Source organism: Pipistrellus hanaki (assembly GCF_964339955.1).
Source record: "Pipistrellus hanaki genome assembly, chromosome: 19".
Classification (NCBI taxonomy): Eukaryota; Metazoa; Chordata; class Mammalia; order Chiroptera; family Vespertilionidae; genus Pipistrellus; species Pipistrellus hanaki.
Window position 1 is genome coordinate 24,901,560 of NC_140521.1, and position 14,472 is coordinate 24,916,031.

General features: G+C 49.0%; 1 long non-coding RNA gene and 1 pseudogene across 2 annotated transcripts; one reads left to right on the forward strand and one right to left on the reverse strand.

Moving 5' to 3' along the window:
* Positions 1-1,839: 1,839 nt before the first annotated feature.
* On the reverse strand, positions 1,840-7,588 carry LOC311613938 (protein SET-like; annotated as a pseudogene). The gene is made up of 2 exons (XR_014797101.1): positions 5,174-7,588; positions 1,840-3,950 (listed from the first exon to the last, which is right to left on the reverse strand). The product of XR_014797101.1 is annotated as a protein SET-like (transcript).
* Positions 7,589-8,445: 857 nt separating this feature from the next.
* LOC311613943 lies at positions 8,446-14,174 on the forward strand. The gene is made up of 3 exons (XR_014793561.1): positions 8,446-8,611; positions 8,683-11,060; positions 11,101-14,174. It is a non-coding gene; the product is annotated as an uncharacterized lncRNA (long non-coding RNA).
* Positions 14,175-14,472: the final 298 nt, after the last annotated feature.

Genomic DNA, 14,472 nt, shown 5'->3' on the forward strand with positions numbered 1-14,472 from the left:
GATTGGCTGGTGGGCATGGCTTGTGGCCATAGCAGAGATATGGTTGATTTGCATGTTTCTCTTTTATTAGATAGTATTAGAGGCCCGGTGCATGAAATTTGTGCACTGGGCGGGGAGTGTCCTTCAGCCCCGTCTGCACCCTCTTTAATCTGGGACCACCGCAAGGGCAGGTACAACTTCCAGCAGTTGGACATCCCTCTCACAATCCAGAGCCACTTGCTCCTAGCCACTCACCTACCTGTCTGCCTGATTGCCTCTAACCCCACTGCCTGCCTGCCTAATCGCCCCTACCTTGCATTCCCCTGCAGGCCTGATCACCTCCAACTGCCCTCCCCTGCTAGCCCAATAGCCCCCAACTGCCCTCCCCTATTGGCCTGATCACTCCAAAGTGCCTGTGCCTTGGTCCCCAGTCTGTCCTCCTTTTGGGAGCACTGCCCTCATTATCCCGTTGCTGTTGCCACTGCTGGCCTGAGCCTCAGTCCTTGCAGCCTCTGTGGCTTTGTCTGGAAGGATATCCGGAAGACAACCACTTTAATTAGCATATTACCTTTTTATTAGTATAGATTTGGGGACCATTACAACCACACAGAACTTAAAGAAAACACATGGCCCTGGACGGTTTGGCTTAATGGAGAGAGCATCGGCCTGTGGACTGAAGGGTCACAGTTCTGGTCAGGGGAAATTGCCTGGGTTTCGGGCTCAATCCCCAGTAGGGCTTCTGTGGGAGGCAACTGATCAGTGATTTTTAAAAATATATTTTTATTGATTTTTTCCAGAGAGGAAGGGAGAGGGATAGAGAGTTGGAAACATCCAATGAGAGAGAAACATCGATCAGCTGCCTCCTGCATGCCCTTGACCGGAATTGAACCTGAGACCTTTCAGTCCACAGGCAGGCACTCTATCCACTGAGCCAAACTGATTAGGGCTGATCAGTGATTCTTATCATTGATATTTCTATCTCTCTCCCTCTCCCTTTATCTATGAAACAAACAAACAAACAAACAAACAAACAAACAAATAAATAAAAATTTAAAGAAAACACATGATCTTCACTTTGGCTTTGTCATTTTACTATATCCTTTGTGCAGTATTTCAACTTCCCTCAACTTTCCTTACCCACTCTTAGAGTGCAGTTTATTTGGGGGAAGAAGATCAGGAAAGTGATTCTAGTGGGTAGAGGTAGTTTTGGAGGGGATGGGGTCGTGAAGATATTTAAAAATTGAGCATGGTGATGGTTGTACCTCTCTGAATTTACTTTTAAAAAACAGTTCATTGTACACTTTAGGTGACATGTACAGCATATGAATTAGATCTCAACAAAGCTGTTCTTTTGTTTCTTTTTAAATAAAGACCAGTCTTATAATCCATTGCAGGTGTTTTCAGAGGCCCCCAGGATTAGCTTATCGTGTCCCAAATCAGGGCTGCGACTCTCAGTTGCCTCAAGTCCTGGCAGATCTGGATGGTGTGGTTGAGAAGGAGAAGGTGGCAAGAGGCCTGTGGAATTTCTGCAACCCCATTCCTGGTCTCCTCATAGGGCACCAGGGCCATTTCCACTGCCAGGTCTCTGCTTCCTTTAACCTGCTGGGCAAAAGAATCCTGGCCAGAAAGTGCATTCTCTCTTAGGTGGCCGAATGCTTTCCTTAAGGTCGTTTTACGGACTTAAAAGAATAAACAGAGATGAGGAAAGCTTTCGTCGAAATCCTTTTCCATGGTTCTTCCAGTCTCGTGGGAAGTGAGATGTGGCTCTGAATTCATCCCAAAGGGGGTCTTTGGGCAAAAGCACCCAGAACGGCACAGCTCCTGCAGGATGCCCTGCACACTGCGCTGTCAGGGCCCGGGGGCTGGAGGGTGAGCCAGGCGGTGCCAGCACAGGACCCGGGAGAAGGTAGTGCTTTCTGCACTGCCCAGGCCGCGTGGACTGCAGCTGCACCGCCCGTGTGTTTCTGCTGTTCTGTTTTGGTCTGGCCTCCACCCCATCAGCCTTGGACCTGCACCTGCACTGACAATGAACGGTTCCATGGTCCTACTTTGGTGGACAGTGGATGCACCCCCACCTCCTCGAGATTGGTTATTAGGCTCTGATGGCTTCTGAGTCCCTCGCAGGGAGAGCCCGGCCCCAGGTCAAGAACAGGCTGGGGCGTCCTCGGCCAGGAGGCCTCCTCGGGCTAGGGGCCGCCACAGTTCGAAGGCCGGCCGTGACCCCAATCCTGGCGGGGATCTCCTCTGGGTGCTGACAGGCCTGGGCTAATGGCCGCCCGTGGTTTGGAGGCCGGCCGTGACCCCCGATCCTGGCGGGGGTCTCATCTGGGGCCCTGGCCAGCCTGGGCTCTGGGTGTGGCAAAGGGAGAGGTTCCTGAACTGGCTTCCCGCACACCTAGGCTAGGATACATCTCTTAGGAGGTGGCTTCAGTGTCGAGTGATGGCTGCCAGGTCCTCCAGAGCCTCACCTCCTGGGCTGCAGTCCCATCTCCCAGCGCCCCAGCCTTGGTCACACCCCTGCAGTTGCCGGCGGCATCACCAGTCGCCTCAGCACAGGCTCTGGCAGCTGGGCCACCACACCCAGAACGGCACTGGTAGCTCTCTGCTACCCGCTCACTGCCCAGCCCTGTCTGCTGGGGTGGGGGTGTGCTCCGGGCTGCTCCCACCCCCTGGCGTGTGCCCACTCCCAGAGGCCCTCCTCCCTGCGCAGCCCGGCCTGCGAAGCCGGCCTCGTTGCTGGAACTATGATGCCAGCAACTATGGGCTCCACCATCTTTGTAGTGGAGTGACAGTTAATTTGCATATCATCCTTTTATTAGATAGGATTGATTGGTTGGTTTCAGAGAGGAAGGGAGAGAGAGATAGAAACATCAATGATGAGGGAGAATCTTGCATGCCCCCCATGAGGGATGGAGCCTGCAACCCAGGCACATACCCTTGACTGGAATCAAACCTGGGACCCTTCAATCTGCTCTATGTGCCTGTTCAACCCGACACCCGCTGTTGCAAGAACACATTCAAGGGTCTCGTTTTCGCCACACTTCTGTCTCTGAGTCCGTTATTTGAATTCGGACAGGTGAGCATTTCTCTCAAGCGCCAGTCAACTGCTGAACTCCGGGCTGGGCTAGTGCTTCTCTCCATACACTTAGTGTGGCCATCGCACACTCAGTCCTATCCACCTGCCTCCCCGCCTGGCTGTCCCCTTCTGGAGGCCAGGGACTGTGCATGAGAGATCTGACACCTGATGGAGACGGAGGGTGGGTATCGGAAGGCGATTGTAGATTCTAGGGGAGGAAGGAAGTAAGGCGAGGAGGCAGAGTTCTGTCAGTCATGTGTTGCTGCAATGAGGCTCTTCAGAAACAACCACAAAGCCCGGTGGCTTACCCAATAGCATTTCCATCGTGAGTTCTGGGTCAGCTGCACAGCTCTGCCCCTGGGTGGACTCTCCGCGTCTCCACTCAGTCGCTGGCAGACGTGGCTGATCTCATCCCTGAGACCTCCGCGAGCGAGGGCCCAGCGGTCCCCTCCTCACTGGAGCCCAGGTCTGGGCTCGTGTCCATGGCAGGGCTCTCCGAGGGGAGGGGCGTGCAGGTGCAAGGCCTCTCGTCCAGGCTGGGCGAGCACACCTGCTTTTGCTTCAGGCTATTAGCCAGAGAAGGCCAGGGGGCAGGCCAGGGTCAAGCAATAGGGAAAGAGAGCCTATTGCTTGATAGGAAAAGCTACTAGTCAAAGGGTCAGGGTGTGGCTATCCCGGGGGAAGGCGTGGGGCTATTTTCTGCAATCCACCGCCTTAATTCTAGGCTGACTTTTGAAGGTTAGTAAGACTATGCAAATCCCAGGGTGTTGACTTGAACGCTGTCACCTTCAAGTCCTAAACATCCTTCATTTTGCAAATGTTCCTCCTGTGACTCACTGCCTAGCTGCTTCCTTCTCCTGTCCTGCTGTGTGTGCTCCTGTAGCTCAGGTTTAGTCTAAATTAATGTGAGCAAAACATAATTAGAGAGGAGAAGCTGTTGAAAAAAAAAAAAAAAAAAAAGTAACACCAGATGAAAGCTAAAATAAATACTTTTACATTTAGCTCCATGCAGATCACCTGCATTCCCACAATGGTACTTAAGAGTTGCTAATGTACATTTGGTTTTTTTCGTTGAGTACACATTTAGTTTTATTGTAACAAAGCAACTTGTTCACTTTTTAAAAAAAATATATTTTATTGATTTTGTACAGAGAGGAAGGGAGAGAGATAGAGTTAGAAACATCGATGAGAGAGTCATCCATTAGCTGCCTCTTGCATACCCCCTACTGGGGATATGCCCGCAACCAAGGTACATGCCCTTGATCGGAATCGAACCCGGGACCCTTCAGTCCCCAAGCCGACGCTCTATCCATTGAGCCAAACCGGTCCTGGCCAACTTGTACACTTTTAACGTTTAAAACTGAGCATCATCTTTCCTCTCCAGTGAAACAAAAAAGAAAATTTAAAAATAAACCGGAATGAAATTACAACAGAGAAATGTCAATTCTGAATAAGACCCTACAGGGCCTGCTGATTCTCCCATGGAGTGGCAGGGCTCACTCACTCATCATTAAGAGAGCATTTTATTGGAAAAGTGTCATCATAGACTGCAAGGATGTCTGTTGAACATCACAGTTAAACTTGCCAAAGGAGGGGCATGTTGTCAAAATGCCCACTTACCCCACCAAACGTCTCAAACCCACCCTTTGTTGACTTCTATAATGCCCCCGCCCTTTTAAGTTTTTTTTTTTCTTCTAAACAAGAGAAAGGAGACGGATACATGTTGGTAAATGCCAACTGTCCGTATTCACATAGAGACACAGTGTAAGCTCTGAGCCCAATTCACAGGGAAGGGGGGAAGCAAGAATTCCGCACCTCCAGCTCCCGCAGAGCTGAGAGCACAGGTGTTTCTTCCCAGAGCACGGTGGTGGTGGTTCCACTGTTTTTCTTAAGACACAAAGGGATAAAAACGAATTTGGAACAGAAAGGGGCAAAGATTCTTTTCCCACTGTGTTCTGCTCAAGGTACAGACACTCCCCCTGCCCCGCCACCCCCGCCCGCCAAAAGAAGGTGAGAACAATGATGTAAAGGAGAGAAGAGAGACCTCAAAAACAGGGCGACTGAGCGCAAGAGGAGACAAAAAGAAAAAGGAAAAAAAAAAAAAAAGACGCAACTTACTCCCAGGCACTGGAGAAAACTAAAAAGGCTGGAATCCATCCGTGGTCATGAGTCACGTTCTCCTTCATCTTCCTCTCCTTCTTCCTCATCTTCATCTTCTTCACCTTCATCCTCACCCCCTCTTCATCAACATCTTCCTCTTCACCATTTCTTTCTTCCCCTTCCCCTTCTTCATCATCCACGTCAGGGCCCAAGTAGTACTGCAATGGATGTGGCCGAAGGTCATCTTTGATGCCTTCTCCCAGCTCATCTGCACCTGCGTCAGAATGGCCACTCAGCAGGTCAAGAAGCTCTGGCTCCTCAGGGTCTCTTCCTGCTGGCCCTATTCCATGTTTGACGTAAACGTTTCATCAAACCTTCCCAGACTTCCATCTGATTTCAGGGACTTTGAGATGGATCACCACCCTCATTCAGATGAAACTCTTTGAGAGAACTTTGTTTCTGAAGTAAGGATTTTCATCAAAATAAAAATCTATTCTCTAACCTGATTTATTATCTTCAAATTCTGTCCCGTCAACTCTTGTCAATGCCGCGCCTCTTCATCCTCTTCCCCGAGCAGTGCAGACACTGGTGGATGGTTGACAAATGTTGTTACCCCAAATGTGGGATTTTGGCAATCAATTCTGACTTCTGAAAAAATGGTTGGCGGAGCTTGTTATGTTTCTGTTCTACTTTCAAAATCTCCTCACTGGCTTGTCCATGAAGTCTGTCTATTTCATTTTGTGCTTCATCAACATGTTCAGTCACTACTTGCTGTTTGGTCCCCCTTTGGCACGTCCAGAGGGGTCGGCTCCTTCTCTGGCTTGGGGGCTGGAGACAGTTTCGGTTTCTTCGTTAGGGGTGGGAGCGAGGGCTGGCACTTGGGGGCCAGGCTGTGAGGAATGTCCGAGGGGCTGCTGTGCATGTTTTCACTTTAACATTTGGGACAGGTGACACATTAATAAAGCACAGAAGAGCATATGAGAACCCTCTCCCACCCATTCTTTCCTGCACACACTCCTCAAGGCAGGCGGTATTATTTTAAAAAACACATCCTTCCAGAAGTGCAGATATAATAAATCAGGGGTCTTCAAACTACGGCCCGCGGGCCACATGCGGCCCGCAGAGGAGTCTGATCCGGCCCGCCAGGTTTTTTTGGGCAGTGAGCGCAGCCGAGGTGTTACAGTAGGAATTAGTAGTTCATATAGTCCGGCCCTCCAGCTCTCTGAGGGACCGTGATCTGGCCCCCACTTTAAAAAGTTTGAGGACCCCTGTAAATGCACAATGTCATCTTGATTCTGCATTTCGCTTTTATTTTTCAATTAACAATGTATCTAAAACATTTTCCAAAATACGAGCCCAGAAGCTCTTACTGTTGTCAGGGTTGCATAGCGTCCATTGTGTGGGTGAGTCACCCCATTCAGCAGTCTCCCCTGGCGGCTGTCTCCTTGTCTCTGTTCTTACGATTTTGTGATGATGGCCTCAGAGGTTTTGTGATTCACAGTGATCGGTTCAAAAATTTGGTCTTATTAATGGATTCATGACAATGATGCCTCTATTATCTTCTCCTCCTTCTTCTCCTCCTCCTCTTTTTTATTTTAATCTCTATTGTTGAAAGTATTGCATAGGTCCTCCTTTCTCCCATTAACCTCTTCCAGCCACTCCTGTCCTCCCCACTCAAGGCCCTCACCACCCCTTTGTCTGTGTCCACGGGTTATGCATATATGCATACAAGTTTATTGGTTGACCTCTTCCCACCCACCCTCCCCATCTTCCCTCTGAGGTTCAAGTCTGTTCATGCTTCTACGACTCTGGATCTATTTTTTATCATCAGTTTATTGGGTTCATTAGATTCCACATATGAGTAAGATCATGTGATATTTATCTTTCTCTGACTGACTTATTTCACTGAGCATGATACTCTCCAGGTCCTTCTAGCTCTTGCAAATGGTAAGAGCTCTTTCTTTTTTATTTCCGGGTAGTATTCCATTGTGTAGATGTACCATAGTTTTTTTATCCAATCAACTGCTGATGAGCACTTAGGCTTTTTCCAAGTTTTAGCTATTGTAAATTGTGCTGCTATGAACATAGGGATACATACATTCTTTCTGATGAGTGTTTCAGGTTTCCACTATTATCTTTTTATTGAAGTTTCTATTTTAGTGTACAATCATGCAATAATGTGCTCAGACATTTTTGGAACTTTATGTTCTGGAACCACCAGAGGGAGCCCCACAGGACAGTGGGGAGCTAGGGAGGGAGTAAAGAGATATGATTAAAAATATAATTGGCTCTGTTGCATTTTTAAAAACTAATCTTTATTGTTGAGCCTAGAGGTCCAATGCATGAAATTTGCAGCCCAGCCTGAACCCTCTAAAATACGGGATCCCTCTCACAATCTGGGACCACTGGATCCTAACATCTCACCTGCCTGCCTGCCTAATTGCTCCCAACTGCCCCCCCCCCTGGACTGGTCACCCCTTCTACCTCCCCTGCTGGCATGGTCACTCCCAACTGTCCCCCTGCCAGCCTGGTTGCCTCTTACTGGCCCCCCGCTATCCTGGTTGCCCCTTACTGCCTACCCCTGCTGGCTGGGTCACCCCTAGCTGTCCCCCCGCCAGCCTTGTTGCCCCTTACTGGCCCCCTGTCAGCCTGGTTGCCTCCAATTGATCACCCTGCTGGCCTGGTTGCCCCACACAGCCTCCTGCTCAGTTGTTTGGTTGTCCCTCACTGACTCCCCTGCTGGCCTGGTCATCCCATGCAGCCTGTTCCGCCATCCATTCGTTGTGACGGTCACTTAGGCTTTTATTACCTGTATTATAGATTATTACAGAGGTCCCTCTTTTCCCCCCCCATAGCTCCCCTCCACCTGGTTCCCACCCTGCTCCAGGCCCTTGTCACCCTATTGTCTGTGTTCATAGATAATACATACATGCATATAAAATCTTTTTTTAATCCCTTCTCGCCCCCTCCCCACATTCTCTCCCGTCTGAGAATTGTCAGTCTGTTTCATTTTCATGCCTCTGATTCTATTCCATTCACCAGTTTATCCTGTTCATCAGATTTATTATTCGTTTGATTTTTAGATTCAATTGTTGTTAGATATGTATTTGTTACCACGTTGTTGTTCATATTTTTTTATCTTTACTATTTTCTTCTTCTTCTTCTTCTTCTTCTTCTTCTTCTTCTTCTTCTTCTTCTTCTTCTTCTTCTTCCTTCTCCTCCTCCTCCTCCTCCTCCTCTTCTTCTTCTTCTTCTTCTCCTTCTTCTTCTTCTTCTTCTTCTTCTTCTTCTTCTTCTTCTTCTTCTTCTTCTTCTTCTTCTTCAAGAATACCTTTCAGCATTTCATATAATACTGGTTTGGAGGTGATGAACTTCTTTAGCTTTTTCTTATCTGTGAAGCTCTTATCTGACCTTCAATTCTGAATGATAGCTTTGCTGGGTAGAGTAATCTTGATTGTAGGTTTTTGCTATTCATCACTTTGAATATTTCTTGCCACTCCCTTCTGGCCTGCATAGTTTCTGTTGAGAAATCAGATGATAGTCGTGTGGGCACTCTCTTGTAGGTAACTAACTGCTTTTCTTTTGCTGCTTTTAAAATTTTCTCTTTGTCTTCTGCCCTTGACATTTTAATGATGATATGTGTAGGTTTGGTCCTCTTAGGGTTTGTCTTGTTTGGGGTTCTCTGTGCTTCCTGGCCTTGTAAGTCTATTTCTTTCACCTGTCAGGGGAAGCTTTCTGTCTTTATTTCTTCAAATAGGTTTTCAATATCTTGCTCTCTCTTATCTTCTGGCACTCTCATAATTCAGATGCTGGTACACTTGAAGTTGTCCCAAAGACTCCGTAGACTATCTTCATATTTTTGGATTCTTTTTTTTTTTTTGCTCTTCTGGCTGGGTGTTTTTTACTTCCTCATATTTCAAATCATTGATTTGGTTATTGGTATTCTCTAGTCTATTGTTGAATCCCTGTATATTATTCTTTATGTCAGTCAGTGTATGCTTGATTTCTGACTGGTCCTTTTCCATTTTTTGGCATTCTCACTAAGATCCTTGAAAGTTTCAGTAAATCCCTTGAAGGTTTCTAGAAGATTCTTGAGTACCTTATAACTGTGGTTTTGAACTCTATATCCAATAGTTTGCTTTCTTCCGTTTCTTTCATTTGTGACATGTTTCTTTGTCTCTACATTTTGGCTGCTTTCCTGTGTTTGTTTCTATGTATTGGGTAGAGCTGCTAAGTCTCCTTGAATTGATATAGTGGCCTTGAGTGGTAGGTGTTCTATAGGGCCCAGTGGCTCAGCCGCCCCAATCACCTGAGGTGGACACTCTTGGTGCACCCATTTGTGGGCTATGCGCACAGTCTTATTGTAGTTGAACCTTGATTGCTGTTGGTGTCATTGGGAGGAATTGACCTCCAGGCAGTTGGCTATGGGGACCAGCTGGGACTATAGTGGGAGGGCTGTTGTGCAGTAGACTCCCTTATGGGACAGGACTTGCTTCATGGGGCTTTGGTTCTCATTCAGTTTCCCCTTGAGTGTATCTCTTATGGATGTGAAGAGTTGTAATCTGGTATGGTCTCACACTGACCACTGGATACACTGGCTCTTGGGTCTCCAGGGAGGTGCAAAGTCAGCCACTGCCTGAGGCCACCCAGCAGAAACTACAAAGATATCTGCAGATTCCTCCTCTTTGTATTGGGTTTGGAAGTGCCCAAAGGAGGCCCAGCTGAGAAGCAAGGCAGGCTGGTGCTGGTGCTTGGCCTTGGTCCTTTTATTGAGAGGTTTGGAACTCCCAAACCCAGCTGCAGTTTGTTTGATTGGTTTTAAGCCTGAGAAAGGACAGGCCATTCATATGCAAAAGCCTCTGCACACAGCTTGGGTGGGGTTATAAATTGGGTGGGGTGGGGTCTCAGGGAATCACCAGGGCTGAGCAAACAGAAATGGTTCAGTCAGCCCTGCAACGGGGGAGGTTTCTCCCCGTATGTGTCTGCTGCCCCAGAGCCTTGCCCAGCACTGGAGTTGAGAGGAAGTGGAAGCTTATAAATTCAGTTAGTGGTGCCGGCCTTTTCAGAGGAGCAGCTGGGTCTCCAGCAGCCTGTGTGTCACACAGCCCCAATCTGCACTGGTTTTTACAGTCTGGAGTTCTTACTGCCCGTAGGGACTTCTTGTCCAGCACTGGAGCCTGGGCTGGGGGCCTGGTTTGGGGCTGGGCCCCCTGGCTACTCCGGTGGCCTCTGCAGAGGCGATCTCTCTCTGGATTAAAAAAGCAGCCACGTGGGCACTGGACCAGCCAGCTCTGCCGCATCCGCACCTCCCACCAGTCTCAGTGCGCTCGCTTCTTGACCTCTCTGCTATGACTTCCACTCAGCCAGCTCTCCAGCAGTTCTGCTGGAGTTCTGTATTTAGTTGTAATTTTGATGTGGTTGTGGGGCAGCGAGTTCAGGCATTTGCTTATGCTGCCATCTTGGTTCTCCTGGCTCTGTTGTGTTTTCAAAGGGCTGTTGAGACCTGGTTAGTGTAAGTGCTGTTTGGTCAAAGCCTCTCCTTGTTTCGCACTCACTGGCTGTGTGCTGCTCCAGCCAGCTTCTGCTCTGGGGGGCTGGGAGGGAGCAGAGCTGGTGATCTAAACTTCCTGTGACATGGGCATTTTAACAGGACAACTCAGAATAAACAGTCTAAATGCCAAAGCACCATCCAGGGCGCAGGGAGGCCCGCCCAGCTGTCTCTTCACTGGTTTAGAGCTCTGAGGTGCACCGAATGTTTCCCAATGCCAGCTGCTGCGCTCGCTGCCTCAGAGTGCCCAGGTGTGTTATTAAACATTCACTTCCACCTGGCTGGTTTGGCTCAGTGGATAGAGCCTGGGCCTGCGGCCTGAAAGGTCCCGGGTTAGATTCTGGTCAGGGGTGCATGGTGTTCCCACGCAGCCTGTGCTGGGCTGGAAAAGGCTTAGCATTTTCTCCCCCTCAAAAGGTCCACGTGCGAGGCTGTCGCTGGCCCCATCGGAGGTTTCTGCGGGACCCCAGCGGGCACTGGTTCACAAGAAGCAGGTGGTGGTGATGTTGGCCAGAGCACCAGCGGTTCTGTGGCCCCAGCAGGAGGTGGCGGTGGAGGAGGCTCTGGCATTGCTCGGGTGGCAGGAGCAAGTCTGAAGAGTGCTGGGCGCAGGCTGGACCACCCGCAGGCCGGGCGCTGCACGAGGTGGCCTGCCCACAAAGGAGTACAGACTCGGGCCACGGGGCGAGGTGGGGGACAGGACTTGGGGCCCTCCTAGCCAGGGAACGGTGGTCTGCAGCCCGTTTACAGCAGGCCTCTGCTTTTCCTGGAACTCAGCCTCCTCACCCACAGATGTGCGGTCAGAAGCTCCAATGGGGCCTGTGTTCTGACTAGACAGGAGCTCCGACTCTGTGGGCACATGGGTAGGGGTGGCCCTGCTCTCCTGAGCCTCCCTTGTCCCTTATGTGAGGGAGACTCATCTCCTACTTCTGTGTAGATGCAGAGGGTTTCATGTATAAACGCCAACCAGAATGCCCAGGAGGCTGGCCTTGCTATTTCAGGGTATAGTTGTGCAAACACGTCCTTTTTTAAAGCTTCTCAGTCTTACTAATGCCAGCTAATGAACAAACGAGAAAGTAACTGTTGGCCTAAAAGACAGCCTGAGATGAAAGATCTGCACCTAGCTGTTTGAAATGGGGTTATTTATTGAGGAGTGTGGCACTTTCACACCTTCACTCAGCAGGGTATTTCTTGAGCCTCACCCAGGTCGGGCATTCTGGAAGGACAGACAGTTTACTACAGCCAGGACTCACACATGGTCTCCACTTAGAAGGAAGTTAGGGTCTAGAACACATGTGTCAAACACAAGGCCCGCGGGCCAAATCCAGCCCGCCAGGCCTTGCAATGTGGCCCGCACCGCGCTGTCATCACTGCACACAGCTGTCAGTTTATGACATTGTCAGTTTATGACTGTTCAGTAAACCATTCGGCCCGCGATTTAGGCTGGATTTTAGATTTTGGCCCCTTCTCTGAATGAGTTCGACACCCCTAGTCTAGAATAAATAGCACTACAGAAAGCAGTGCATGCTGCCAGACAGCTCTGCAAGGCCTGTGAATTTGAAGTCAGGAAAAAGCAAGAGAACTTCTTCACCCTCAGCTGGTCCCCTGGGACATGTCTTTATGTGCATTCATTGGCAATCAGCCTCAAAGCCTCACCCTTTTCCTCATGAGTTAATCACAATGTATCTGTTCTGATGTGTCTCCCAGTTTCTGTCTTCCTCCCAGACACCATCGCTATACAAACACCAGCCTGCGCTGCCAACCAGGTCTCAAGAACTGAACTTGGAGTTCTGTCCGACTTCCTGAAGGTGGAGGAAAGGGACGTGTGCTGGGCGATGAGAAGGCAGCGGCCACAGCATCCGACAAGCGAGTGACAGATACAACGAGGAGTCAGCAAAGGCTTCTGAGTTTTGTTCCACTTCCATCCATTTCCCAAGTTTTACCATAAACATGAAAAATATAATCTTGCTGTTATTCTGAGCACGCCCACTGCTGTTGAAGTAGATGGCACCCAGACCTGACTACATGACTCTCAGCTCCTGTATGGCCTGGATCTTGGCAACTAGCGGCCTCACCTGTGAGATCCCCAGCCTAGGCTCCTCACAGGCCAGCAGGAGAATTGATGCCTGCAGGAGGGGAACTGGACTTCAGTGAGGACAATACTGATGGGAACTTTGGTACTAAAAGTCTTGGTAACTGTATTTGTTGTTTATGCTGAAAGAAAGTAGGCTGAGTCAAGGATTTGACTCATGCACATAAGACAAGGGGGGAATGAGAGAGCAGAGCAGGGTGGGGTGAGGATAAACTCCTGAGTCCACTGTGGGGCAGGGCAGAGTTATCCTCCATTTTGTGTAACTGGACCCTAGCCCAATCAGGGTCAGCCAAAGCAGTGACATCACCACCAGAGTAAAACCCCAGGGCTTGGCAGGAAAAAAAAAAGAAAAAAAAAAGAAAAATATAATCTTGGCTTTCCCTTCCTGTGGGAATTTAGATCCTCACTTCAAAGACTCTTCTCCGAAAACCTTTACTGGAGAACAGGAGTGAACAAAAGCGTTTAGGACCGCCCAGCACGCTACCTCTAAGACCAGACTTCAGGGAAAGGGTGGGTCCAGCCTCGTGGATAGTCGGTTGGAACGCTGTCCTGCACCTCAAAAAGGCTGCGGGTTCGATTCCTGGTCAGGGCACATGCCGAGGTGTAGGTTTGATCCCCATTCAGGGCACATGGGCGAGGCAGCGGATTGATGTTTGCTCTCTCTCCCTAGAAATCAATAAAAGCGTATCATTCGGTGAGGATTAAAAAAAAGGGGGGTGGGAGGGCAGAGACTAGCTGGATTACCTTTGAGGAAGCTTCCCTCTCTCCGGAGTATGCCCTCTTTCCTGTTAGCGACGTGGTAATAAAATCTAGGGGAAACGCTAACACCAATTGGAGTTACGGAATTAAGGATGTGAAGACAACTAGGGCAAGAACAACTTGGGATAGCTTGAGTGCATTCTCTTCAATACCTTCATTTGAACCCTCATAAAAAGGGGAATTATATGAGCTTGGCAAACTGGCTAACTATCCAAGAAACGGACGACTCGAGTCTCTGAATCTCAGTCAGATTGGCCAGGTGACGGAGTCCTGTCCACAGAAACACGTGAGGGCCATGCCTGCCTTCCAGGCCTGACACAGACATGTTCCATGTCTCCCCCGCTTCCCCTCTGGGCTCCTAGGACAAACGGCAGGCGCAGAGCCTGCGGCTCCCAAGGTGGACGGAGCCCCGGAGTCACTCACTGGGCCGCACGGGAGACATCCCCGTGGAAGCTGCACCGAGCGGCCCGATCCCAGCATTTACAACGTGTCTGACCCAGAGGAAAAGCTCCACACATTTTAGCTCTCATTATCATCAGGGAACAAAATTTACGTGGGCAAAGCAGAGTACTAGGGGGTTGGGTTAGTTGGTGAAGAGCACTCAGATACATTTACCAGTTAAAAAAATGAGTAGCACGTTGGTGTATTTAATCTAAACATTGTAACAGTGATTCAAAGAGGAACAACAATTCCTTTGGATCCCAAGCATTAAGTGTTATGATGAGTCTCATAAAACAGAGTGCTTACCCACTCGAACCTAATACAAATGTGAAACATAAAGAGAAGTAGGTTCTCTTTTGCTCCCTTTGACAATGAGCATTTGAGGACACTCTAAAAACAGTTCTGACAATCCATATCATTTTTGTGGTTTCAAGTCAATACAAAATTATACAAAGAATACTTTGTGCTGTTACAATA